This window comes from Pseudorca crassidens, chromosome 8, assembly GCF_039906515.1.
Source record: "Pseudorca crassidens isolate mPseCra1 chromosome 8, mPseCra1.hap1, whole genome shotgun sequence".
NCBI lineage: Eukaryota > Metazoa > Chordata > Mammalia > Artiodactyla > Delphinidae > Pseudorca > Pseudorca crassidens.
The window spans coordinates 99667043-99692872 of record NC_090303.1 but is presented as its reverse complement, the minus strand read 5'-3'; positions in this window follow the sequence as shown (position 1 = coordinate 99692872).

Here is a 25830-nt window from a genome sequence, read left to right as displayed (position 1 = left end):
TTTGTTTCCCAGATTTTTGCAAGTAACAGGTATTCATGAATGTGTATAGCAGGTTTAATAGTAGCCCCCCAAAATACATGTCCAAGTCCAAACCCTGGAGCTGTGAGTGTGACCTTATTTGAAAATAGGGTCTTTGCAGATGTAATGAAGTAAAGGATCCTGAGATGAGATGATCCTGGGTTATGTGGTGGGCGGGGCGTGCTTAATATCCAGTGAGAAGTGTCATAAGAGACACGAAGAGGTGGTCATGTGAAGGTGAGGGCAGACACTGGGGTGATGCTGTCACAGGTCAAGAGATGCCAGGAGCCATGAGACACTGGAAGGGGCGAGGAAGGATTCTCCCCTAGATCTCTTGCGGGAAATGTGGCCCTGCCAATGCCTTGATTTCAGACTTCTCGGTTCCAGAACTGAGAGAGAATGAATTTCTGTCGCTTTTGAGTCACCATATTTGTGGTAATTTGCAGACCCAGGAACTGCTTCATGAGCTCCTCATACAGTTTTCTTGCGTGATTTCTTTTCATGGTCAAACCTAAGGCCTGCCACCTCCTACAGCCTAGACTCTGCTGTGAGAGCCTGGATAGATGGACTTGTGCCAGGCGTGGAGCTGCGTCTTTTAATTGAATCCTTGTAGCAAACCTGTGACCTGGTTATTAGGACCACTTAGAAATATGGTGACTAAGGTTTCGAGAGATGGAGTCGCCTCCCCAAGGACACACAGTAATAACACTGACTACCACCCACTGAGCACCTGCTGCGTGCCGGACATGGCACTGAACTTCGCAAACACGCCTTCACTTATATCTCTAGCAACTGTCTGTACCATTCGTTCATTCCTGTAACACATCTTTGTAGAGTGCCCGCCATATGCCGGGTACTGTCCTAGATCCTGGGGATACAGCTGTGACCACGACAGCCTGTGATCCTTCCCCCACAGAGCTTGCTTTCTACATGCCGACACAGACAGGAAACGAATGACAGAGTCAAATATTACGTCTGGTGTCCAGAGCTATTGAGAAAAATCAATCAGGGAAGGGAGAAGGGAACGCTGGGATGCTGGGGGAAGGGATGCAGGGAGTTAGAGTTTTAAATAGTTTGGTCAGGGAAGGCCTCACTGAGGACAGGCCGAGAGTGTGAGCGGTGAGAGAGGAGGGCCGTGGGGAAAGCACCCAGCTTCGTCTCGGCTTCACAGAAGATGCCGAGGCTCTGGGGGGTCCAGTGACCTGCCCACGACCACACAGCTCCTCCTCAGCATGGGACAATTGTGTGGAAGGGGCTTTAAAGACGCTATTTAGGGACTTCCCCAGTGGCGCAGCGGGTAAGAATCCGCCTGCCAATGCAGCGGACACAGGTTCGAGCCCTGGTCCGGGAAGATCCCCCATGCACCTGAGCAACTAAGCCTGTGCGCCACAACTACTGAGCCTGCGCTCTAGAGCCCGCAAGCCACAACTACTGAGCCCACGTGCCACAACTACTGAAGCCTGCGCACCTAGAGCCCATGCTCCGCAGCAAGAGAAGCCACCGCAGTGAGAAACCCGTGCACCGCAACGAAGAGTAGCCCCCGCTCGCCGCAACCACAGAAAGCCCGTGCACAGCTACAAAGACCCAACACAGACCAAAAAAAAAAAAAAAAACACTATTTATAACCATTACAATACCCTGTCGGGTAATGATTATATTAATATTATATTTTTTATGGTGTATTTATAGATACATTTCATAAAGTAGATTACTAATATAGATGAGGACCTCTCCTCAGAGGGGTAAACTGACCTCCAGGCAGTGGTCCTTGGCAAAGTCGGTGTCCCAGCCCAGGTCTCCACACACATGCCCTTTCCACTGCCACCTTTGATGCCTGCCGACTGCCACCTCCCTGCAAAAGTCAGACACGAGGGTGGGCCCCTGGGTGTCAATTTCTGTGGGAGAAAGGATGTCAAAGCTGCAGAAGTATCACAAAGCTCCCTGTCTCCTATCCAAAGAGGGTTATACTTCAGGGCCAGCTGTTTGCTTTTTTCCTGTAAATTCTCTTGGGTTCCACTAATTTTACTGACCATTAGGGTGTAAGGGTTGGGAGTAGGTGCAGGTTTAATACTTATCCTATCATTTTCCTGCCTAAGGAATCAGTTACTTTCACAAACGCTTTCTTGATTACATATGAAGCTAGTCTTTGAACATATTTAAAAAAATAGTTCTGTTGATGGTAATGTATCTGTTCAACATCTGTCTGTCTCAAACTGTGGGAGTTTGCCATCTAGCGGCTTCATGCTGCAATTACTTTTCCTTTGGAGTTCAAAGTTGGGTAGATTGTTTCTTCATTTAGAAACAGAAAATTATCAATCAGAGTTGTGTGAATGAGCAAATCTTTCTTATTCAAAAACTCAAGTTTAAACAGGAATTCTCCATGCACAGAGAACTAGACTGTAGGAGAATTAACAACAATTTAAGTACACATTTCCTGGTGTTACTGAACCTCTAATGATTAAATTGCCCATGCTTTTCTGAAAACATTTAAGTAATTGTGAGGTTGAGAAATAATGAGTGTCTAGCAGGTTTCAACCATGGAAAGCCCCAGTTACATGACTCTTAGTTTTTAATTCCTTCTGGTGAAAGTACAGATAATATTTCTCAGGACATACAGGTCTAGGGGTAAGAATGTGGTCTCATAAATAGTAAAAAAAAAAAAAAAAAAAAAAAGGTTTGTCCACTTGTCTCCCATGTGTTATTGTGGGACCTCTGGTTTCCCCTTAAACCCCTCTGCACCCCGAACTAGGACGGAGAGTTTCTGGGAAGTTGTTGTTCCTGTGCTTCTGATCACAGGAGTTTCTGTGATACAGAGGGTCCCAGAGCCAGAGCCCCTGGAGCTGACCCTGGGCAAGTTGTTAATGTCATCGTGCCTCAGTTTCCTCATTTGTCAGAGTCGTTGTGAGCCAATTTATGCAACGTGTCTAGCGCAGTGCCTGACACACCTCAGAGCCATGCACGGGTTTGCTGTTAGGATTCTGTCCCCTGTAGTGCCTGCTGTTTTCTTCCTCTGGCTCATTCTATGTCCAGCTTCTGTAGGAGGTTGGCTGTGAGGCCTCCGCTGCTAGGAGGCCCTGTGGAGATGGCTCAGCACCTGGTGTCACCTGCTGGATTGCTCAGGGCTGTCTGCAGTCACACGGGGTGGGTGCGCCGTTGCCCTGAGGATGCTCCCTACGTCCCAGCAGCCGAAACCGCTGACACCTTTGATGGTCAGAGCCTCCGAGGTGGATGGGTTGCTCTCCATTCTCTGGCCAAAACTTTCGCATCACACTCTGTCGAACTGGATCCCAAGTGGTGCTGCCTTGTGCTCCTGCTGTCTTACTGACATCTTTATGACATGAGCGCTTCCTTTCCCCAGGAGCCACGACAATTGCTGCACACTAAAGCATTTAGAGGGCGTGTAGCCTCGCGTTCAGCAACGCGGTACCTCTTTGGAAGTAAACTGGTTGGGCTCAGACCTCTGCTCTTTGCCATCTGTGTCATCGGAGGCAACTTACTCTGAGCCTCAGTTTTCTCATCTGTAAAATGGGGATAAAAATTGGTACTTTCCTTATAGGGAAGTGTAGTGCGTTCAATATTGTATCCCCCAAATTCACAACGGCCTGGAACATCAGAATGTGACTTTATTGGGAAACGGAGTCTTTGCAGATGTAATTAGCTAGGGATCTTGAAAAGAAATCCTCCTGGATTTAGGGTGGGCTCTAAATCCAATGGGAGTGTCCTTATGAGAAGAGGAGAGGACACAGAGAAGACAGAGTCAGACATTTGGAGAGATGCTGCCGCAAACCGAGGAACACCTGGGGTCCCCAGAAGGTGCAAGAGGCAAGGAAGGACCCTCCCCTGGAGCCTTCAGAGGCAGTGGGGCCCTGCCAGCACCTCAATTTCAGCACCTGGTCTCCTGAATTGTGAGACCATACGTTCCTGTTGTACTGAGCCACCAGATGTGTGGGAGTTTGCCATTGCAGCCACAGGAAGCTCATGCTGGAGGTCCCAAAGGCTAAACAGTCACTGGGTAGAAGGTCTCTAATACTGTTCTTTGCATGAATTAGCAATAAATAAATGTCAGCTGTCTGTCCTTTTGGGGGCCAGTTAGGGTCACAGGTAACAGCGTGGGCAGGAGCTCCCAGACCGGGGTGCCGACGTGGCTCGGTGACTTCCCAGCTGGGTGACTTCGGGGGAGTTAGGCAATTTCTGAAGGTCTTCGTTTCCTTGCGAATGAAACGGGTACTAATATTACTACCTCCTAGGGTGACTGAAAAGCTACAGACGGCAGGAGCAAGCACTCCACACCACGTAGAGCATCATGACACGGGCCCAGTGCAGCTGATCATGTGTGTGTGACTTGCTTGTCCCTGTTAGGATGGTTTATTTCCAGAAGCCTCCTGGGACCCACATGCAGTAAGGTCCCGGAGGTCCTGCCTTATGGGTCCTCCAGACCTGCTGGAATCCAGGGTAAGCACAGTTCGGACCCAAACGAGGGTCTCCATGGTACAAACAGAGTGCATTTCTTGTTTAAGAATTACGGGTCATTAAGAAGTAGGCGTTGTTACCATTGAGTTACTGTGAGAAGTGCCCTGCGTTGGGAGTTGGGGGGACTGAGGTGTAGTCCCAGCCCCATGGCTAACTTCTTGCCTGGCTTTGGTCCATCAGGGTTCACTCACATCACTGTGGAGTGATGTCGTTGGACTAGATGGTCTCTGAGGTCTCTTCCCACTCTGCTGTCGTCCTCTGGCTCAAGCAGGCAGCAGCGGTTCCTGCAGGACTTGATGACAAGGTCTTTCAAGCAAGGAACGTAAAGCTGATGCTTAAGGAACCCTTAGCTGCCCTTGACGTCCATCCCGGGTCCAAACTCCAGACAACAGCTGGCAGCTAACTCGCTCATCATCTGCCCGCATCCTTAGCAGATGGCTACGGAATTGCCGTCCTGAGGTCGCTCCAACTGGCAGGCCAGGTAAGCGCACGGAGGAACGATTCTGCTGTGAACAAAATGGCAGGCTTTTTACGCCTCCCACAGTGTCTCCCCCAGAGCCAGAAGTCTTTGAGGTTTCTGTAAATAAAATGTGAGCCGAACGCACGCAGCTGGAGCTGTTGAAGCCGCAGCTGGGATGCCCTGGGATGTCGTACAATGAATTGGAATAGTTGTACGGTGGGGGAGTGTTAAGTGCTGGCTCTGCGCCTGAGCTATTTTGGGGAAGTAACATAACAGCTCTGAGCCGCGGTGCCTCATCTGTTTAATGGAACTCAAATTCCCACCTATATTGGTTTGGAGTATTTGGGCTGCATGAAACAGGACATCTGACTCAAATTGGTGAAAAAGGAAATGCAGACCCTCCTGTAGGAGAGATTTCTTACAAGAATTGCCTCATATCCAACCAGCAGACTTTCCCAGGAGAGGAGCAGGGGTTGACTAATCAGGATCTGCCTCTGGACCAGGGAATACGGTCTGTACCCACTGACCGTACCCACTGTACCCACTGACAGCATTATCAAATGCTGCTTGGTAACAAAAGCTTATCACAGTTTTAATAATAATTTTTTAAAAAGCTAAAAAAATATCATCATGCCATTTCCACTGGCACGATGATCTGTATAACCGTGCTCAGGAGTACCGCTGAATGACAAAACGCTCATTAGTCACACGCTTGGGGCACGGCAGCAAAAGCCAGCAGCTACCTCTGCTGCCACCACAACACCCATTAACAGCCGGAATGAGAAAAACTGCAAGAAAAGCTCTTTTTCATTTCAGCATTTCTGTACGCTTTGTGTCATTTTGCAAAGTAAAAATAATTTTTTTTGCTTAGTATTATTTTTATCTTGAATTTGTGTGGAGGTGTTGTAATGTTTTCATGCTCAGGGGTGTTGATCCGTAAGTTTCCCAAACTGGAAAATGTTACAGTTATTTATCAAGATGGAAAAGAACCAAAGAAATTGGACATCGCTTTATTTTTTTGGTTAACTTTTCTTATACGATAATCACGCAATTTTTCTGCATTTCCGAGTCTGATGATAGATTCAATGCAAAACTGTAACTCTCCAAAGGGAACTGCCTTTCTACCACGTCTATCAGTGACGTCTCCAGTGGAGAGGTAGAAAGCTTTGCCTTTGGTTTTAACATTCCTATCAGTGATTTGGATAAAGAAACACAAGAAATGACAATCAAATGTGCACCTATGAGACAAAGATGGGAAGAAAGAGCTAATATTATAGAGAGGAGTCTTCAGAATCAAAATGACTTCAACAGGCTGAAATGCTGAACTGAAACCAATAAAGTGAGATTCAGAAGATAAATAGTTTAGCACTTGATTTAAAATTTTACTAAGTAAGGGACTTCCCTGGTGGTTCAGTGGTTAAGACTTCGCCTTCCAATGCAGGGGGTGCGGGTTTGATCCCTGGTCCGGGAGCTAAGATCCCACATGCCTCGGGACCAAAAAACCAAAACATAAAACAGAAGTAATATTGTAACACATTCAATAAAGACTTTAAAAAATGGTCCACATCAAAAAATCTTAAAAAAATTTTTTTTTGCTAAGTAAAAGAAAGAGGGAAAGGACCTGGTATTTTAGCTTGTCTCAAGCCTGCTATGAGTGAGCAGCTAATGAAGGCCACATGGTCACAGCCAGCATCAGTTGGAGTGGGGTGCCGATTCTGTATCTGGCGCCTCTCAGATAACACCTGGCCACAGTATTTTAAGAAGGGCATTGACAAACTGATGAAATTAGGCAATAAAATAAAAATTTATGATTTTTCCCAGCATGAGCAAACTACTCTACTAAACCCTTAGTATATCTTATTTCTGATTTCCACAGAGATAGACACACATTATTGTCCATATTTTACAGAAAAATAAATTAACCAGAGAGGTTGTCACACACTCTCTTCTTCCCTTCCCAACCTCCCTTGACCAAGTTAGAAAGACTAATTTGAGGTTATGTGCTATTTTCCTTAGCCTGGGAATGTCCCCCTGAAGGGCCCAGGGCTTGGAACAAATTCTGCACATCGTACTGTAGGAGATCAGAATATGCCGCCCCACGTATGCCACTTTGGCAGAAGGATTATTTTGAGCGGAAGACAACTGAGAAGCAGCAGACGCCCCCGCATGCATGCTGCCTCCCTCCGCAGCCCCATTTACCTAAAATTCAGCTTCGGTTCTTCGTCACCGGAGATCCCTAGCAGCCCAGACATGGCGTGGAGAGGAATCTACACAACGGACATTCCTAAAATAGTCTTATCTTCCATTCGCTTTCCTCAGGTATTTACCTTCCCACAGTTTGCTACCCCTACAAGCCTAAACCCCTTTTCCTTTGTCTTGTCATTTCTCGACAAATTTATTGTTCTTTGTTAAGATGCTTTAAAGCCCAAGTTCTAAGCACCCCTTTGAGTTACTCATCACTGAGTTTGTTTCAGGTGTATGTGTGCTGCAGGTTAACTGTTTTATTTGTGTTAATTTCTTCTTTCTCCTCTTAATTTCTTGTTAATAATTTGTCAGTTTAATTCCCTGGGCCCCAGCTGGAGAACCTAGGAGAACAGAGGAAATGTTGATTTCCCGTCCCCTAAGATGCCACATGTTTATTGGGAAAGGTGAAATGTACGAGGCCAGGATCCACAAGAGTTGAGAGGGCAGGTCCCCATCTTCCCATCATCCCATGGAGACGAATTCTGGGGTGTCTATGTTCCAGGGAGCGACCACCCTCAACTACTCTCTCCACTCCGGAAGGGCAAATATTAGAGGAATGTTGTCTGCGGGAGAAAAATCATTCTCATTTGGATTGAGATTCTGCATGTCTGAGGGTGCTCTTAGTGTGTGCTCCCAACGGATTTAGCTGGTATGTAATTCTAGGTTGGAAATCATTCCCTCTGACATTTGAAGGCAATGCTCTCAGTGTTACTTTTGAGAAGTCTGAAGTCGTGTAGGTCCCTGTGTGCGTGTGTGCGTGTGTGTGTAATATTCCCTTCCCACTGTCCTCCACCTCCCCCCCCCCCGTAAGCTTGAAGAACCCACTCTTTGGCCCCGCTGCTCTGAAGGATGAGATGCCTCTGTGTGGGTCACCTGCATCTGTGTTGAGGGGTGTGAGATGCACTTATGTGTCTGGTTTCTGGAAATTTTCTTTCCAATTCTCTGCCTGGGGGGAGAAGCCTGGTTGCCAGCCTTCTGGGAGTTAGTGGAGTCAGGGAGGAAATCTAGGGTGACAGGGGTTTGAGAACAAGCAGCAGGTTTCTGTAGTCTGTAGGTAAACATTTACTTACTCCGCCTGTTTTTTCGGGGGTACCTGGTGCTACCAGTTCCTGAGTCTTCAGAGGATTTTGCAGTGCCATGTGTGTTGCCTCTCTGACCTTCCTGTGGCTTCCCAGCCTCCAGGATGATCCTGACCCCCAATTCTTTGGTTTTTTTCTGTCTCTCTTTTAAAAATCTCATTAGCATTGTGGCAAGGAGCAGAGGTAAACGATCTGCTCGTTTCTTCACACTTAAAGGCAAATCTAAGCTCTTTACTTGCGTGAGCTCACTGAGCTTCCTAACTAGCCCATGAGGTGAGGGTCATTACTCCATTCTTACAGATGAGGAAACTGAGGCATTCGTGTGCGTAAGAATGACCTGGAGGGTTGTTAACACACAGATTACTGGGCTTCACCTGTCAGAATTTTTAGGGAATTCAGTACCTCTAGGGTGGGACTGGAGTATCTGGATTTCTAACAAGTTCCCAAGTGCATGATGAGTTTTCCAACAATGGGTGATTTCACCCCCAAGCAGACATTTGGCAATGTCTGGAGACACTTGTTTTCCCCCAGCTCTATCGAGACATAATCGACATATAACACTGTGTAAGTTTAAGGGGTGCAATGTGATGATTTGATACATGTATATGTTGGGAAATGATTACAATAAGGTTAATACACCCTTCACCCTCGCATAATTACCATTTTGTGGTGGTTGTGGTGAGAACATTAAAGCTCTACTGTCATAGCATCTTTCCAGGGTCCCAAGCAGTATTGTTAACAATGGTCACCACACTGTACATTAGATCTGGGGAACTTATTCACTTTAGAGCTGCAAGTTTGTACCTTTTGACCGACACCTCCCCGTTTCCCCCTCCCCTCAGCCCCTGGCAACCAACATCCTACCCTCACTTTCTATGTGCTTGACGGTTTTAGATTCCACACCTAAGTGAGATCATATGGTACTTGTCTTTCTTTGTCTGACTTATTTCACTTTGCCTAGTGCCCTCAAGGTTCATCCACATTGTTGCAGATGACAGGATTTCCTGCTTTTTAAATGGCTGAATAGTGTTCTATTGTATACATACATGTACCACAATTTTCTTTATCCGTTCATCTGTCGTTGGACATGTAGGTTGTCTCCCTATCTTGGTTATTGTGATAACGCCACAATGAATGTGAGGGTGCAGATATCTCTTCAAGATCATAATTTCATCTCCTTTGGATATATAGCCAGAAGTAGGATTGTTGCATCATATGCTAATTCTATGTTTTGAGTAACCTTTATATTGTTTTCCACAGTGGCCGCACCAATTTACATTCCCACCAAGAGCGTACCAGGGTTGTGGAGACTTTTTTTTTTTTTTTTTTGTGGAGACATTTTTGAGGGTCACAACTAGGGGACAGTGCTACTGGTGTCTAGTGGGTAGAGGCTGGGGATGCTGTTAAATATCCTACAATGCTCAGGACTATCCCCACGGCACAGAGTTAATCATCCCTGGGTGTCAATAATGCCAACTGGAGAAACCCTGATGGGGAGGGAAGCTGACCAGTCAACAGGCCCTATCTTTGCTATGAAACTTCTAGTTACCTTTTCTATTACCTCTCCTTAAAATTTGACCAGATAGTTGATGAAAGATTGCAACATGAAAAAGAAACATCTATACTGATTAACATAAAAATAATGCCTGAAGAAATAGATAATACAGGGAAGAAAAGAGAATTAAAAACACATATACATACCACCATCAGCAGTAACTTCAGTGTCTTTTCAGAGAAATCTGAGAAGATATTTGTCTCTGTACAAAATGTCACAAAAAAGGAACAGTTAGAGAATGGAAGATGCCCTGGAAATTAAAAACATACCTGCCAAACGTGAAATTCAATAGAAAGAGTGGGCTGGCTTTTCTCTGTCCTCCAGATCTGTGCTCTGTTCTTTTCTGCCTTGATGTATGCCCGGCACACTGACGCCTACAAGTCACAGCAACTGGATCTTGTGGCATCTGACTTCTGGTTGGGTTTAGCCCATGAAAGGAGCTGCCGGTGATCAGAGGCAGGCGCCTTCCTTACTCCCAGATCCACTTGCCTACTTGCCAATGTACGTGTAACCCCCCAATCAACACTTATGTCACTTTCCCCCTCATTTCTGGACAGAGTGACTAAGAATTTTACTTGCCCGACATATACATTTGCGGCTGAGGTCCAACCAGGACCTTCTTGTTTAAGCTCTTAACTATAAACACGTGTCCTTTTCATGGTCTATTTAGTGCCACGATTTCACATTTTTGTGCTTTTGGTTGGTGATTTTGCTGTTTCAAATGGCCTCCAAGCATAGCGCCGAAATGCTGTCTGCTGCTCCTGAGCACAAGGCGGCGAGCGTGTCTCACAGAGGAAATACACGTGTTCAACGAGCTTTGTTCAGGCGTGAGTGACCGTGCTGCTGGCTTGAGTTCAATGTTAATGAATCAACAACATATAGGAAATAAGAGGTCTTTAAACAGAAACACACATGAAGCAAGGTTATGTACGACATGTTGACTACAGTGTGGCCAGAGGCTCGCAGGAACCTAACCTGCTATTTCTCCGAGGCGCAACGGTTCCATATTCACAACTTCAGTGTTTGTGGTGACTCTACAGAAAATAATTACTGGAGTTATGAATAATAGTTACTGGATCAACCTCCTACATCCCTCCTCAGCCCTCCTCTGCTGAGCTGTGGTTCTGGAATGGCTGCTTCTCCTTCTATGGCCACAGCTCCTGTCAGATGGCCCCTCTTTCAGGGCTACTGCATGTCCGATTCCAGCAAAGTCACTTCCTCCTGTCAGCCTTCCAGGCTCCGGGCAGGTGGTGCTTGACACTGGGCTACACGAGCCTCCCCGTCCTTCAGGGGTTCCTTTACACTGACCGCTCCTCTGTAAATGTTCCTTATTATTGTGTCCTCAGTCATCTTTTTGCACATGCCATTTGTTTCCTGCCAGGATCCTGATGATCCAGTTGGACAGAAAATGTACTCTAGTAATTCTCTCATATGTAGAACAAAAAGGTAGTGAGGTGTTTTTTCTTTTTTAATAAGGGAAAGAAAAAAGTTATATAGAATCAGTCCAGGAGCTAGATTGGTGACTAACAGGAATTCCAGAAAGAGGGAGGAGAGCTAACAGAGGATCGGAAAATATCGTCGATACGAGAAGATTTCACAGAATTAAAGGAGAACAGGAATGTTCTAAATGAAAGATACAAGCAGAGCAAATGTACAAACCCCACAAAACCCTCATCTAGCTACTCAGGGAACTGCATATAAAGAAAAGATACCAAAAAGTTGCAGAGAGAAAACAGAAGATAACCTACAAAGGAGCAGGAATCGCACTAGCAGTTGGTATCGCATGAACAGCCACAGATGCTATAAGCCATGGGACAAGCTGTCAGATTCCTGAAGGGAAATGATTTCCATTCTAATCTGAATCATCAAAGGCAAGAGAAGAATGAAATATTTTTAAAGAATCAAAAACTCAACATAGTGACTTTTCAAGCACGAAATACCTTTTCTTAGGATGTTACTTGTGGGTGTAGTACAGCAAAATGAGAGAGTAAAACAATAAAGAATAACATGGGTTTTAGGAAACAGTACATTCAATCCAGAAGAGTCGTGGAGAAAAGTTCCACGTCGACAGCTACAGAGAAGGTCTAGAGAATCAGTCCATATTAGCAGAGGAGCATGGAGACCACCAGAGGATGCTCTTCTAGAAAAAAAGAAGATAACTTGATAGAATAAATGTATGAGCAATAGCTTGGAATAACCTGGCTATCATCAAGCTACAGAATGAAGAAAAAAGTCAGTAATTCCAGGAAATAATAAATTATATAAGGGAGGCACTGATGAGATGAAAGAAACCCAAACCATGGCATGATTTGGAACAACTGGAGGAAACTATCGAGCAGTCCTGAAGCACAACAACTACTGCAAGTGCGAAGCTGCCTGATTGGCCAAACTTGCAGAGGTTCAGCAGTTGGGGAGACCCTGAGCCCAGAGGGACTGAGACGTTTCATCAGCGCAGCACAGCAGGCCACAGAGCTTCCTGGTTGGTTGGTTCCCTTTGTTCCACCTCCCAAGCCCCAGCTCACGGGGGCAAAAGGTGGAGTGGGCTCAGGTGGGTGCCACACACACAGTGGGTTGTGAACAGCAAGGAGCACAGAGACCGGGAGATGCTGATCTTCAGTGGGAACGGTCGTCAAACCTGTCCCCTTTCCTTCTAGGGAGAGACAATAGCCTGGAAGATCTCAGGGGAGGGGAGGGAGAAGTGTCCAGCTTCATTACTCTAGAATGGCTCTGGAGAGAGACATCTCTACATCAAGGGGAGGAAATCACCATCTTTATTAACGAATCTGCCCTCTACCCTGGAGGGATACACTGTCTTTAGATTCCAAAGCTGTCTGTGAGGCAAACTTCCTTGAACAAAGCTGTTGGTTGCTCTTTGCCCAGGAGATATTTCTGGTGCAGAAACCCCAGACTTACCTCCCAACGTATGCAAAAGGAGGCTGCATTGGGACTTGATGCTGGGTCTGTTCTCCTTTGTGTAAAGAAGGAGTTAGCGTAGAGAAGGAAGCGTGATCATAGCCCATCACTGGATGCCGCGGTAGTTATATTTACACAGCTGTGATCTACATGATTTTCAAATTTAGGATCCATCTATAGACAAATCTTGAAAGTCACATCAATGGTTACCAAAAAGACTGTAAGTGTTGATAACGTAAAAATAAAAGCCAAGCTCACAGAGACTGAGAGGCTGGAGCACGGGGAGGAGAGATTGAGAAAAGGGTGGGCGTGCTAATGCCTCACTTCACAAGGCGAGGAAGAGAGGAACGATCGTCTTTGATGGGAACACGAGCTACCAGCCGCTGAATGCGCGCCATGGGCTGTGTGTCAACACTGTTCTAAGTGCTTTTCTTGTGTTAACTTCTTCATAACAAACTTATTAGCAACAAGCCTTTGAAGTAGGCACTAATATATATTAATTCCATTTTAGAGATGAGGAAACTGGTGTAGAAGGTCACGCTGATGAAGAAATTGTGGGTTTACTGTGCTATTTGAAATCTCAGAGGTGACAATTGGAAGACACAAGAGTTAGGAGAGTGAGATGGACCTAGAGATTATCATACTAATTGAAGTCAGCCAGAGATAGACAAATATCATATGATATCACTTTTTCGTGGAATCTAAAAGAATGATGCAAATGAACTTATTTATAAAACAGAAACAGACTCACGGACGTAGAAAACAAACTTCTGGTTACCAAAGGGGAAAGGGGTGGGGAGGGATAAATTAGGTGTTTGGAATTAGCAGATACACACTACTATATATAAAATAGATAAACAACAAGGACCTACTGTAGAGCACAGGGAACTCTACTCAATATTTTGTAGTAATCTATAATGGAAAAGAATCTGAAAAAGAATAGATATATGTATATATATACATATATAACTGAATGACTCTGCTGTACACTTGAAACTAACACAACATTGTAAATTAACTATACCTCAATTAAAAAAAAAATCATTCACCTTAAAAAAAGAAGAGTCAGGCGGGTGATACCGGGTGGGTAGGACAACCACTGGGACACGTGGGCCATGCAGCAGGGGCAGCCCGCCCACTGTGGCCCTTTTCACAGACAGCGGGCTGCCCAAGGTGGGTGCGAAGGAGGCTCAGTGAAAAGGGAGGGTGTTCTGGAAGGTGCCAACTGTGGAGTGTCGTGAAGAGGGTGTTGATAAGACTTTACGGTTTCACCTAAAGCTACTCTTCTGACTCCCAGCTCCCAGGTGGATTGGAAGGTGATGGATGGAGGGATGGATATAGAGATATACACACATCTTCACATACATGCAGAGCACACAGAGACGGAACTTCCTATGTTAGAAGAGAGTAGTGCCCACATTTTTGAGCCAGGTATTCTTGGTTTGTATTAATATCCCATCCACTGCCTTTCTGGTTGTATTCCTGTCTTTCACTTCTCAGTCACTGGCTTATATTTACTTTATTTGCTTCCAGTTGCATGATTATATTAACAGCGTTTCCATTTCCACCTTTGAATACGTGATAAACATACTTCTTTGCTTTTTCTACTTTTAATGCTGTTTAATGATGCAAAACATCGATTACGTTGAAATTACAAATCACCTATATGAAAAAGGTGGAAAAAAATGAAACACCTGAATTCCACACGATTTTTTTCTTCATCGAAAGGAGAGAAGGGGAAAATTTGTTCCCTGTTTTGTGGTTTCACAGTTAAGAGCATCTTTCAAGAAGAAAACAAAAAAAAATCAACAAACCCCACGAGGACAGCATGTTTACCTTTAGGATGCCCTCCTGAAGTGGAACTGCGAATTATTTAATCTTATGTATGTGAGCACTTGTACCCTGTGGAGGGGAGCATTGCAGCCCTGTGTCCAGGATAACATCGACCCTGAAGGACAATTCGTCTTGCCCTTCCTCACGGAGGGCTCAACCAGAGGAAAAAGCGGGGTGTTCAAATTGCAGTGAGATGGGCAGTTGCAGCCTCCTTCTGCAGTTCAGTGAGAGGCCAGGGGACCGGGCCCAGCGCTGGTCCACAACCCCCTCACTGTACCTGCCTCGGGGGACCCTGGGTTTCAGCTGCAGGAAGGGTTAATCCACTACTGGCGCTTTTCCAAAGCTCACACCAAATGCTGGACCAGATCCACAGGCCTGAAACACTCAGGTCTGGAGTAAAAGAGGGGGATCCAGAAGATGCCTTAACGGAACAAGGCTGGAAGTGCTCAGAAGGAGGCGGGTGTAGGAAGTAGAGGCCCGATAACACCTAGAGATGATGGTACTAAGCGAAGCAAGTCAGAATGAGAAAGACAAATACCACATGACATCATTCCTGTGTGGAATCTCAAATATGGCACAAATGAACCTACCTATGAAAGAGATTCAGAGACCTGTGGTTGTGTAAAAATCTGGAAGCATTCAGTCCGTAACACCTGTACTTACTCTACCAGATCTCCAAATGTATGACTCTTTCAGGGCTCAGTATCAAACCCTCTTCTTTCATCTAGCTATAAACAATCCCTAGAGATTTATCGTATAGATAGTACTTCTATTTATATGATTATATGATTTCAGTGATTTTGTATATAGATGTATATATGATAATTCTATATACATGAATCACAAATTTATATCTCCAGCTCTGTGTTCCCAATTTGTATAACCAGCTACCTATTGAATATCGTATAGGTGTCTCGAATGTAGTGGGTCTAAACGAAGCTCTTGATGTGCAAATCCTCCTACCCCCATGACTTGTTTCTCCCCTTCAATCATTCCAGACTAAAACCGTGGCATGATCTTACATCTAGGATATAATATAATTTAGCTAATATGTCCTTTAATATTAGGCTTTTAAGAGGATGTCATTTTTTTGCTCCTATAAAATACACTTTAAATTTCATCTTTGTGCCTAAAGCTTTGTTGGCATTTCTGGTGATGTCTTTTGAATAAATATCTAGACAAAGAATCAGGTTCTTCCTGATTTACTGGGCCGAGGGCAAAAGTATAAATGTGTCTAAATATTTAAAAGGTATAAGTCAAGTAAACAGATACTTAAACTATGTTCTACCTTCTACTTTGACAAATATATCTTCATAATGACCTGAAATGCCAGGTTCAAGTTGAGAGTTTTAGATTCCTTGGAGTTCCGTGATTGAACGTCCTGGTGCGAGAACAGGGCCCTGGCGCCGGCACGTGCCCTGACCTCCTCCCCTCCCTGCTTTGTCTTCCTCTGTGAGGGGCTTGTGTGTGTGTGTATGTGAGTGTGTTCACACCCCAGGCTGCACACTCCAGCTCCTTCCTTCCCAGCAAACGTTCACACCCTGGCTACCCTTAGGGTGGCCTGCTCAGCCCTGGAATCTGGCTGGGGGCTGTTTGGGGCAGGGGTTGCAGAGTTCCTGGTCCCTGGAACGGGTTCCAGAAGGGGAGGTGAAGCTTGGGCACGTTGCCTAAGCTCCGTGGGCTCCTGAGACCACACGAGAAGAGGGTGAGAAAAGAGGTGTCTGTAAACTGCAGGTTCAGGGAAAGGGCCCCTCTTCTCCAACACTAAGTCAGTCTGAGAGGAAGTCAGGATACTAAGTGTTTGACCATCTTCCAAGCTGCTTTCCAGAAAGACTGGACCAGTTTACAGGCCTCTCTGTTGCAGGACACTGGAATTTCCAGGCTTCTGCTCGCTGTGTGGCCTTGGGCAAGGGGAGTGTGCTCTCCAGGCCTCGGTTTCCTCATCTGTAAAATAAACTCCATTCTGGCTCTAACCTTCTCTGGTTCTCTGAAGCCAAGCCTTGTGTTTTAACCATTCATGGCCTGAATTTCTGCAACCTCCCGTGGTCTGTCATGGTCTCTCCAATGCTTATATCTAAACACACGTGTGTGTCCTCATGCGCACCAGGGCTCACAACAGAAACTCCTGCGAGGCCAGGAGCATCTGGGACCAGGTAGGTTTTCTGCTGGCTTGACCAGTCCACTAAAGGTTCAGGAAAACAGCGGCCTCTCACTTGCAGTCCAGGCAACTTTGATTCCTCCTTTAAGTTTTTCCTCTCGTCTAGCCATCTGTCATAAAATTTACAGCTGTATAACCAGGAAGTCACACCCTCTCTGGTTCCAGGATCACTAAATCCTTAGTGTCTCTGTGGTTTTCTGGAAGATTTTACTACATTTCACCGCAAGGAGCTGCCCCATGCTTATTCTCTGCCTCATCTACTCTGCTCCAAACGTAAAGGAGAAATTTACCTTCAAACCTAGGGACATCTTCAGGTCACTTGGAGCTACATATGCAGGGCTTCCTAAAGGAACACTTTTTGTTTCCTGAAGATGGCACTGTAATTTTACTTCTGTTCCACAAACGCTTCGTCACACACGGAAATGTGCCCTTCTGTGGAGTAGGTGCAGCCGCAGATTCATCTAAGTGAGAAACGTCCAACAATACAACTGTGTGAACAGAAATGCCTATGTGGAGATGTAAAATTGGTAAGAATAAGCACTTGGAAAGGGAACTCATGATCAGTTAATGTTTTCTTCCTAAGGTGTTGCTTTTTAAAAACCCCTTCCTCAAGGACCTGGAGCTGCCTCCTACAGATAAACCGAAGTGAAAAGTAATCAAGCGATCAGAAAAGAACTGAAGCAGCCCCACTTGGCTCTGTTTTCAATTCTCTTGCCTACCACCTTCATGGCATTTAAGTAAAATCTAAATCAAACATGATTTATTGCATATTGATTATTTCAGTTGGAGTGAAATCTCAATTTAACTCAAATGTCCTTACAACGTCTGCCCAGGAAAAGTGGGCACCCCTTCGCCACTTTCCTTACATCTTACCTGTCTAAAGAATCCCCCCAAAGCCTTGCTGATCTGTCTTCAGACTCTGGTGGCAGTTAAGACGCTTGGGCTGCAGGACCCCGTGATAGATCAGACCCCTAATTCCAGTGCAAACCCGAGGGGCCAGAGTCTTTGAGCAGCTGGGTATCCTGAGGCCTGTTCTCTACCCTCTTAAGACAAGTAGTGGGGAGCCTGGCCTCCTTCCTCCACCAAAGGAGGCCTTGTGCCCGTGAAAGAAAATGCTCTTTTCCAGAAAATTTCCAATCTATCTAGATGGCAGAACCACCTGGAAGTTCTGAGTTCTTTGGGAGCATCATGATATAATGTATTAAAATATATATTAAAACTAAAATAATCAAACAGGTAAGTTTGTGCTCAGTTGAGATGGTATCTTGGCCTACGTTCCAGAATAGAGAACATTAGCATAACCGAAGGTTTAATAAAAATTACTAGAAAAAAGCCTTGCAAAAAGGATAAAATCTCTCTATTTTACGTTGCCACCAGCCGAGACCTGCAGAATGTGTGAAGGGGCTCTGTGGAAGCTAGGCCTCCCCGGCGCAGGCTCACTGTAGTGCACCCATGGCCCAGGCGTAGCGGGGTTTGATTGGCTTTAAAGCATTTTCTATGTGACAGCCGTTGATGCTCTCAACCACTCCGTGATGGTTAGTTTTGTGGATGCCCACATACTTCATCAAAGATGTTTCTGGGTGTGTCTGTGAGGGTCTTTCTGGGTGAGATGAACATTTCAGTCTGTAGAGTGGGGAAAGCAGATTGCTCTCCCCAGTATGGGTGGAAATCATCCAATCTGTTGAAGGCCTAAATAGAACAAAAGGTCTCGGTAAGGGAGAAGCCGCTCTCTCTGCTGGACTGTCTTTAAGCTGGGTCTTGCCTTTGAACTCAGATGTGGGTTGGAACTACACCACGAGCTCTCCGGGGCCAACTGCACATCTTGGGACTTGTCAGCCTAACCACGTGAACCAATTCTGTATAATAAAACTATATATACATTTGCAGATGACCCTTGACAACACAGGTTTGAACTGCGCAGGTCCACTCACAGGCAGGTATTTTTCAGCAGTAAATACTGCAGTACTACTCCACCTGTGATTGGTCAAATCCATGCATGCGCACCTGTGGATACGGAGGACCCAGGATGGGGAGGGCCGACTGTAAGTTATACAACAATGCTTCACTGCCCGGAGGGTTGACACCCCTGACTCCCATGCTGTTCAAAGGTCAACTGTACTTCCTGTCAGTTCTGTTTCTCAGGAGAGCCCAGACTCACACACACTCCACTGGGGCAGTGTCCTTACTTCCACTTTCCACAAGGGCACTGAGACGCAGCTGGGCGGTTAAGTGATCTGTGTGCACACTTGGCTGGGGCTGGTGGGACCAGACGGGGAGAGCTGGTGCGGCCGCCGCCCCTGGCCCGGCGCACAGACCCTGGCTGGCGGGTGCCCCCTGCATGCGGTGCCCTTGTGCAGCCCCCTGGCCTTACCCCCGCCAGCCTCCATTCCTGAACATGAGCCCTGGGTGGGGGAGAGGAGCCCTCTGCGCACGTATTCTGGCCTCCTCCAGCAGGCTAGAAACAAGCCTTCGACATTCAAAAAGTGATTCTTGAATTGGGTCGAGGAAACGCTCGTTTTGCAAGATATAATTGGACCACCGACCACTGTTGAATGGCGTCCTACGCAAGAGTGCCGTCTGGGACACGTTCAGTTTTCCCAGAACTCTGAAATGATGTTATCCAATGGAAAGGGAGGGACCGAAGAAAGGGGCTGCTATACCCGGGCCGGAGGGAGAGGTAAGCAAGGCACCTAGGGTGAGGCCCAAGGAGGCCCTGGGCTCAGGCACCGGCCTGGCGCTGGCCCAGCCCTGCGAGCCAGCACCTCCTTGGGGGTCTGTGCCCCAGCCCCAGGTTTGCTGCCTCACCTGGTCCTGGCCCCGGGTAGGGGGACACGGGGTGGGAGGGCACCGCCGAACGTGACAGAGCCTCCTGAGGGTCGCGATGCCCTTCCGACGGCTGAGGATCACGTCCACGGGTCCTTCCCCGGCTCCGTGCCTCTGGGGCGTGCTCAGGGCCGGTGACCCCAAGGTGGGCATCTGGCTCAGTCCTGCTCTGGTCCAGGCACCTTGAACTACGCCAGCCCTCTCTCCTCCCCATCAACAGAACCGAGCCCTCTCCTAGAAGGTCGTTCTGGACAACTGCATCGGCCCAGCCTCTCAAAGAACCATCTGAATATGCAGCCCTTGGAACGTGGCTGTGACCCCAGGCGGGTGAACCTCGGAAAGGATTTCAAGAGGAACGTGTAGGTCTCAGGACTCGAGAACCGAGCGGTGCTTCAGATGGCAGCTGGGGGTCTACGATGCAGGCCCTGGGGTTCTGCACAGCGGAGGTGGTCAGGGGAGAGGGGCTGGGGAGGGGAAGGGGCACAGAAAGACAGGCCTGGAATGAGAAGTGATGAGGCCTGGAATGAGAAGTGATGGCCACATTTTAATAAAGATCTTCATTTACTCTTTCCCTCATGTTACACCTTCCCTCAGCCGTTATCATCCAGGGGCCCATCGGTATGTTTCTACAGCACTTGTAACTACCTTTGAACAAAGTGGCTTCTGTGTAGTCGGTGCTTTGGGGTCTCCCTTTGTCACTTTGAACAAGTTGAACATAACATCTCAAAGCAGGTCTGGGTCCCATGTCTGAATTTCTGCACGTGATGGTGACTGAGCGTTTCCTACAAGCCGCGTTCCCGCCCACACCCGGGGAGACACACAGCCAGCCGCCCTTGGTGCCTGCCATGCTGAGGGAGACAAACAGGGCAGTTATTCAAATAATATTAAATATTAACACTGACATTTTCCGGGACCGTATTTGTCATAGACCATGTGGATCCCATCTGTCATCTCAAATGCCCCAGAGCGTGTGAGCTTCCAGAAATGTTACGTTTGCAAAGCCACGTGCTGCTGGCTTTCAGTTCCTTTTGGAAGTGCTCTGAAGCTGCAGAGACGAGGCAGGGTGGGTGGGGGGGTGGGTCGGTGGGTTTGGGGTGGGGGTGGGGATTGGAGCAGGCCCCCTGCCAAGGGGGAAAGAGGGGCCAGGATGAGTCATTACAAGCACGGGATGCCAGACACACAGCTCTGCCTCTCCTGGCTGCCACGCGGCCATCAGCCCCAGGACCCGAGTCAATCACACCAGTCTGGTTCTCTTGAGACAAAACCCCACAAACATGGAATAGTTTTGCTCTGTAACTAGAGCTGGGAACAGAGCCTTCATGCATGAAGTTTCTCGACCTCTTGTGGCTAGAAAGACTTTAAATTTGCTGCTCTACCCCAAAGAGCCGAAGTTTAACTGTCGTGTTTAACTCAGCTTTCATGAAGACGAGATCATCTCTCTTCTGATTCAGCTGTCCCAGGGCTTCCGTCTTCTGGGGCTTCCCAGGAGCCCACACAGAGCTGTGAGGTGCCTGTGTCCTTGTTTTGTGTGTCTGCGCCTGTGTGTCCATTTCCTTTTCCCAGAAATCTGATTGGTACATCACCAGATTTTGGGAATGCCAGTCTCCTTGGTAAGTTGAAGCTCATATGCCCTCATTGGGGTGGTCCTCCCCTGCCTGGGCACTAAAGTCTAATGACCCGATGGTTGTAGGACTCCGGAGAGCAACAGTTTTATTTGACCAATTCGTCACAGAATAATAATATCAGAAACAGCTCTCGGTAGTGGAGTGCCTACCACCTTCCAGACTCTCTTCACTTACTGCTTTAACTCTCACAACTACCCTGTAAAGGCTAGCATGATTACCCCCATCTCCCAGGGGAGGAAACCAAGACGTGGAAAGCTTAAGGAACCTCTCTGAAGACATACTATTAAGTCAATGGTGAATCTGAAGTTCCAAGTCAGCTCCAAGGTCTGTGCCCTTTCTACTGCACCACGCTGACTTCACTTGTAGGTCAAACTTGGAATTTACAAAAAGGAGGAGAATCTGCCAGAGAGGAATGCAATCACACTATTTATAAAAGTGTTGGCTGAATTTGCAAAATAGTCAAAAATAGTCAAATGCCTCAGCTGGTTCTGAATATTCCACGTAAGTCTGGGCTTCGTTCCTCAGTCTCCCCTCGACAGGGAGCTCAGTGTCCTCCCTCTGGCCTGGCTGGCGGGGGGCTCAGGCCTGTGGTCACACATCATTGAACTCTTTTGTCATCATTGTTGGCCAGAACTTCCCAACTGCAGGCAGCCGCGTGGCCATTTCCGTCTGGGTAAGACTTAGCTGTGGGGCTGCCCTGTGCATTGTGGGATGTCCAGCAGCATCTGGTCTCTGCCCACCAGACGTCAGTAGCACCCACTCGCCTGACTGGGACGGTCAAGATGTCTCCAGCCATTGCCAAATTGCCCCAGCTGGGAACAGCTGGACTAACAATACCCTCTGCAGGCTGTGTGAGCAATCACACCCCTGACTGCCTTATTCATCCCTTCCCTGTCTGCTCCCCCCCTTCTTTATGGGGCTCTCCTGGGAGCAGGTCCTTAATACACCGTCATGTGCAGTCAAGTGCTCATCCCAGGGTCTGTTTGTGGGGACCCAGCCCAAGACGCTCATTTGTTGCAGATAGAAAGAAAGCCCATGAGAGAATGAAAGGCTTAACTTCTCTGGGTGTCAGTGCAACCATTTGTAAAAGGAAGGTCCCGGGACCTCCCCAGTGGCGCAGTGGTTAAGACTCTGTGCTCCCAATGCAGGGGGCCCGGGGTTCGATCCCACACGCATGCTGCAATTAAGAGTTCGCATGCCACAACTAAGGAGCCGGTGGACCGCAACTAAGGAGCCTGCAAGCCACAACTAAGGAGCCCTCAAGCCACAACTAAGGAGCCCTCAAGCCGCAACTAAGGAGCCCACGTGCTGCAACTAGGAAGCTGGCGAGCCACAACTAAGGAGCCCACCTGCTGCAACTAACACCCCACACAATTAACTAACTAAAAATACCTAAAAAAAAAAAAAAAGGAAGGTCCCTTTCAGTTCTGATACTTTGTCATCTACAGAGACCATAGGGGGTCGGAACCTGGGGGGATCTTGCCATCTCCGAAACTGGGTGCCAGGGATGTAGAAGAGGGAAGTCCCCAACAGCAGGCACAAATGAATGTTTGTTGACCGAATGACTGAACTAGAAGTTGAGGAGAATGCAGATGCGATGACTTATATGGGATACGTCAAAAGCTGGATTTGAGGTCCTTCCATGTAAGTTGAGTAACTGCATTTCATGTGGAAGGATTGTGTAACCTCCTTCACACCCAAACAGGAGCAGGAAACTGCAGGGACATACACGTAGCTCAACACGTTTGGCTTATTGTTTGTTGCAAAGAGGCGAACTTGTACCACAGAGGACTGTGGACTGTCTCAGCCAGAGGATGCTAGGAACAACTTGTTACAGGACTTGGGCTTGTGTTCGGTGATTTGGGGGCTGGTTCAAGGCAGTGGGGCTTCGCTTTGGACTGGACGATGTCAGGAAGCAGGCATGATTAGGTGTTTTAGCAGACGGAACTGGAAGATGGGTGGGCTGAATCTGGGCTGGTGCCGAACTGGTGAGAGCAGTGGCCACCCATACTCACCAGGATGGGGGGGTTGTGGTTTGGACAATGCCCTATTTTTGTCTGCATTCAGACACGGTCGTGGGGTGGCCCTGGCCCTGTCTTGTTCCATTTCAATCACAGAGCGCTCCAATGCTGGTATGCTGTGCCAACTGCCCGTTTAGCTTTGCATCTTCACTTCCGTTGCTGCTTCTCCACTGCAGCACTTCTTCCTGAAGCTGTTGTTACTGAGTTGTCCCTGACCTTGCCTGGCTCTGGGTCCCACGCAGTCAGCGTTGACGTACATTCTGCCCAGTTTTCATCTGTACAGCTGTGTGTGACTAGTCTTTCCAGCAATTAGCCTTTTTGTGGATTCTGTTCAAACACACGGGCTCTGCCAGTCAGAACAAGTGGGTTCAAATTCCAGTTCCCCCTCTTGCTAGAAGCGTTATCCTGGCAGTGGGGTGCATCCTAATATGGGGGCTGTGAGAGTCGGAGGAGATGAGGCATTAAAGGCACAGTGCCTGGAATGTGGTCAGTATACAGTGAGAGTCTGATTTCTTTCCCTCCGGTTTCACTTATATAAGGACCACTTTAAGAAGTCAGAAACCCCACTTGGGAGCAATTCTCTGCTCTTGCCAATCCAGACAGCTCTGTTTCCTTCCCCCACGTTATCACTTAGGCAGTTCAGCCTACTTAGAATGCCCTTTCCTCATATGTGCCTGGCTAAATCCTACAAATCCTTCCAGGATCCACTAAAAAACAAACAAACAAAAAGAAAAACCACCAAACTTCTCTTTTCATGAAACCAAAGAAAATATCCTTTGTCTTTAAACTCTCATACCTGAAGTTTATTTTAATAGAAATAATATTTGCTGAACCATTACTCCTTGCTAAGGATTTTGAAAATCACTTTATGTGTATTGATTGACTGAATTCTTCCCATTTGTCAGATAAGAAAACAGGCCCAGAGGCTGAGTAATTATCCCCTACCACATAGCTAATCAAGGGTGGTCAAAACACATAGTTCCTTGAGAATGTGAGAAACACATTCATTTCTGATTCATATCTTCACCTTTTAATAACAGGCATCAACATTTGGGTGAATAAACTGTTGCATGAAGAGACAGCTCTGGTTTATAGTGACCGCTCTCTCAGCATCCTCTCTTTTATCAGAGATGAAAACGGCAATCACTCAGCCCCGTGGTGTCAGATTGGCTGCCTTCCACTTTCCACAGGAGTCCTCTTTCGTCTAGTTCCAATGGTGGAAAACCAGGTTTTACAGCCATGGAAGGAAAGATGAAGGGAGGACAGAGTTCTAGAGTCCACAGAGCATTTTGGAAGTCATAAATACCACTGGTACCCTGTAGCGTGAGATGTCTGCTATAGGAAAGCTCTTGGAATATCTACACTCTTACTTAGTCTTTGAAAGAATCAGCTGCTCTGTGCTACACTCTTCAAGGAAACACCTGCTGAGACACAGGGGGGTTCTTGTAGCACTCTGACTCTCTGGGATGTGTTACCACCCATGCTGACCCACTCTCTGCATTGTTTCCAACAAGTGCTGTGTAGTCTGGAGCTGGAAATAGGGCTTCATGTGCAGAAGCTGCTTGGAGCAAGGGTCTTTCAAAGGAAAACTTTCTTTTCTATAAGGTGGGTGTATGGGATGAATTGTGCTCCCCCAAATTCATATGTTGACGTCCTAACCCCCAGTCCCTCAGAATGTGACTATTTGGAGACAGGGCCTTTATAGAAGTAGTCAAGTAAATGAGGCCATTAGGGTGGGTCCTAATCCAATAGGATTAGGACTTAATCCAGTAGGATCCTAATCTTTCTAAGAAGACAAGATGAAGACACAGACATGCACAGAGGGAAGACAGCCATCTGCAAGGGAAGGAAAGAAGCCTCAGAAGGAACCGACCCTGCCAATACCTTGATCTTGTACTTGCAGCCTTCCACCCAGTACTGTGAGAAATAAATCTCTGTTGTTTACCGCCTGGTCTGTGGTATTTCGTTATGGTGGCCCCAGCAGACTAATGCGGTGGGGAGGCTGGAAAGAATGGCTGGGGGCTCCTTTCACAAAAAATCTGATATGCTTGGTGGCCCCAGACAAAGGCAAGTTTGGGTGCTCATCTAATTGACAAAGGGTGACTTAGCTGTCAGGGCCCTGCGGCCTCTCATTGAAAAGGATTTGGGCCAAAGAAAGAGAAAAGGTACAACTGCAAATAAGTTTTAAAAAGCATTCTGGGGCTTCCCTGGTGGCACAGTGGTTGGGAGTCTGCCTGCCAATGCAGGGGACATGGGTTCGAGTCCTGGTCCTGGAGGATCTCACGCACTGCATGGCAGCTGGGCCCGTGTGCCACAACTCCTGAGCCAGCGCTCTAGAGCCCGAGGGCCACAACTACTGAGCCTGCGCTCTAGAGCCCGAGGGCCACGACGACTACTGAAGCCTGTGTGCCTGGAGCTCGTGCTCCGCAACAAGAGGACCCTGCAGTGGGAGGCCCGTGCACTGCAATGAGGAGTGGCCCCTGCTCGCTGCAACTAGAGAAAGCCTGCGCGGGGTAGCAAAGACCTAACACAGACAAAAATAAATAAAATAAATTTATACAAAAAAAAAGATAAAGGAGGAGAGTAGGCAGTGAAAACCCTCTCAGACTTTAAAAAAAAAAAAAGCATTCT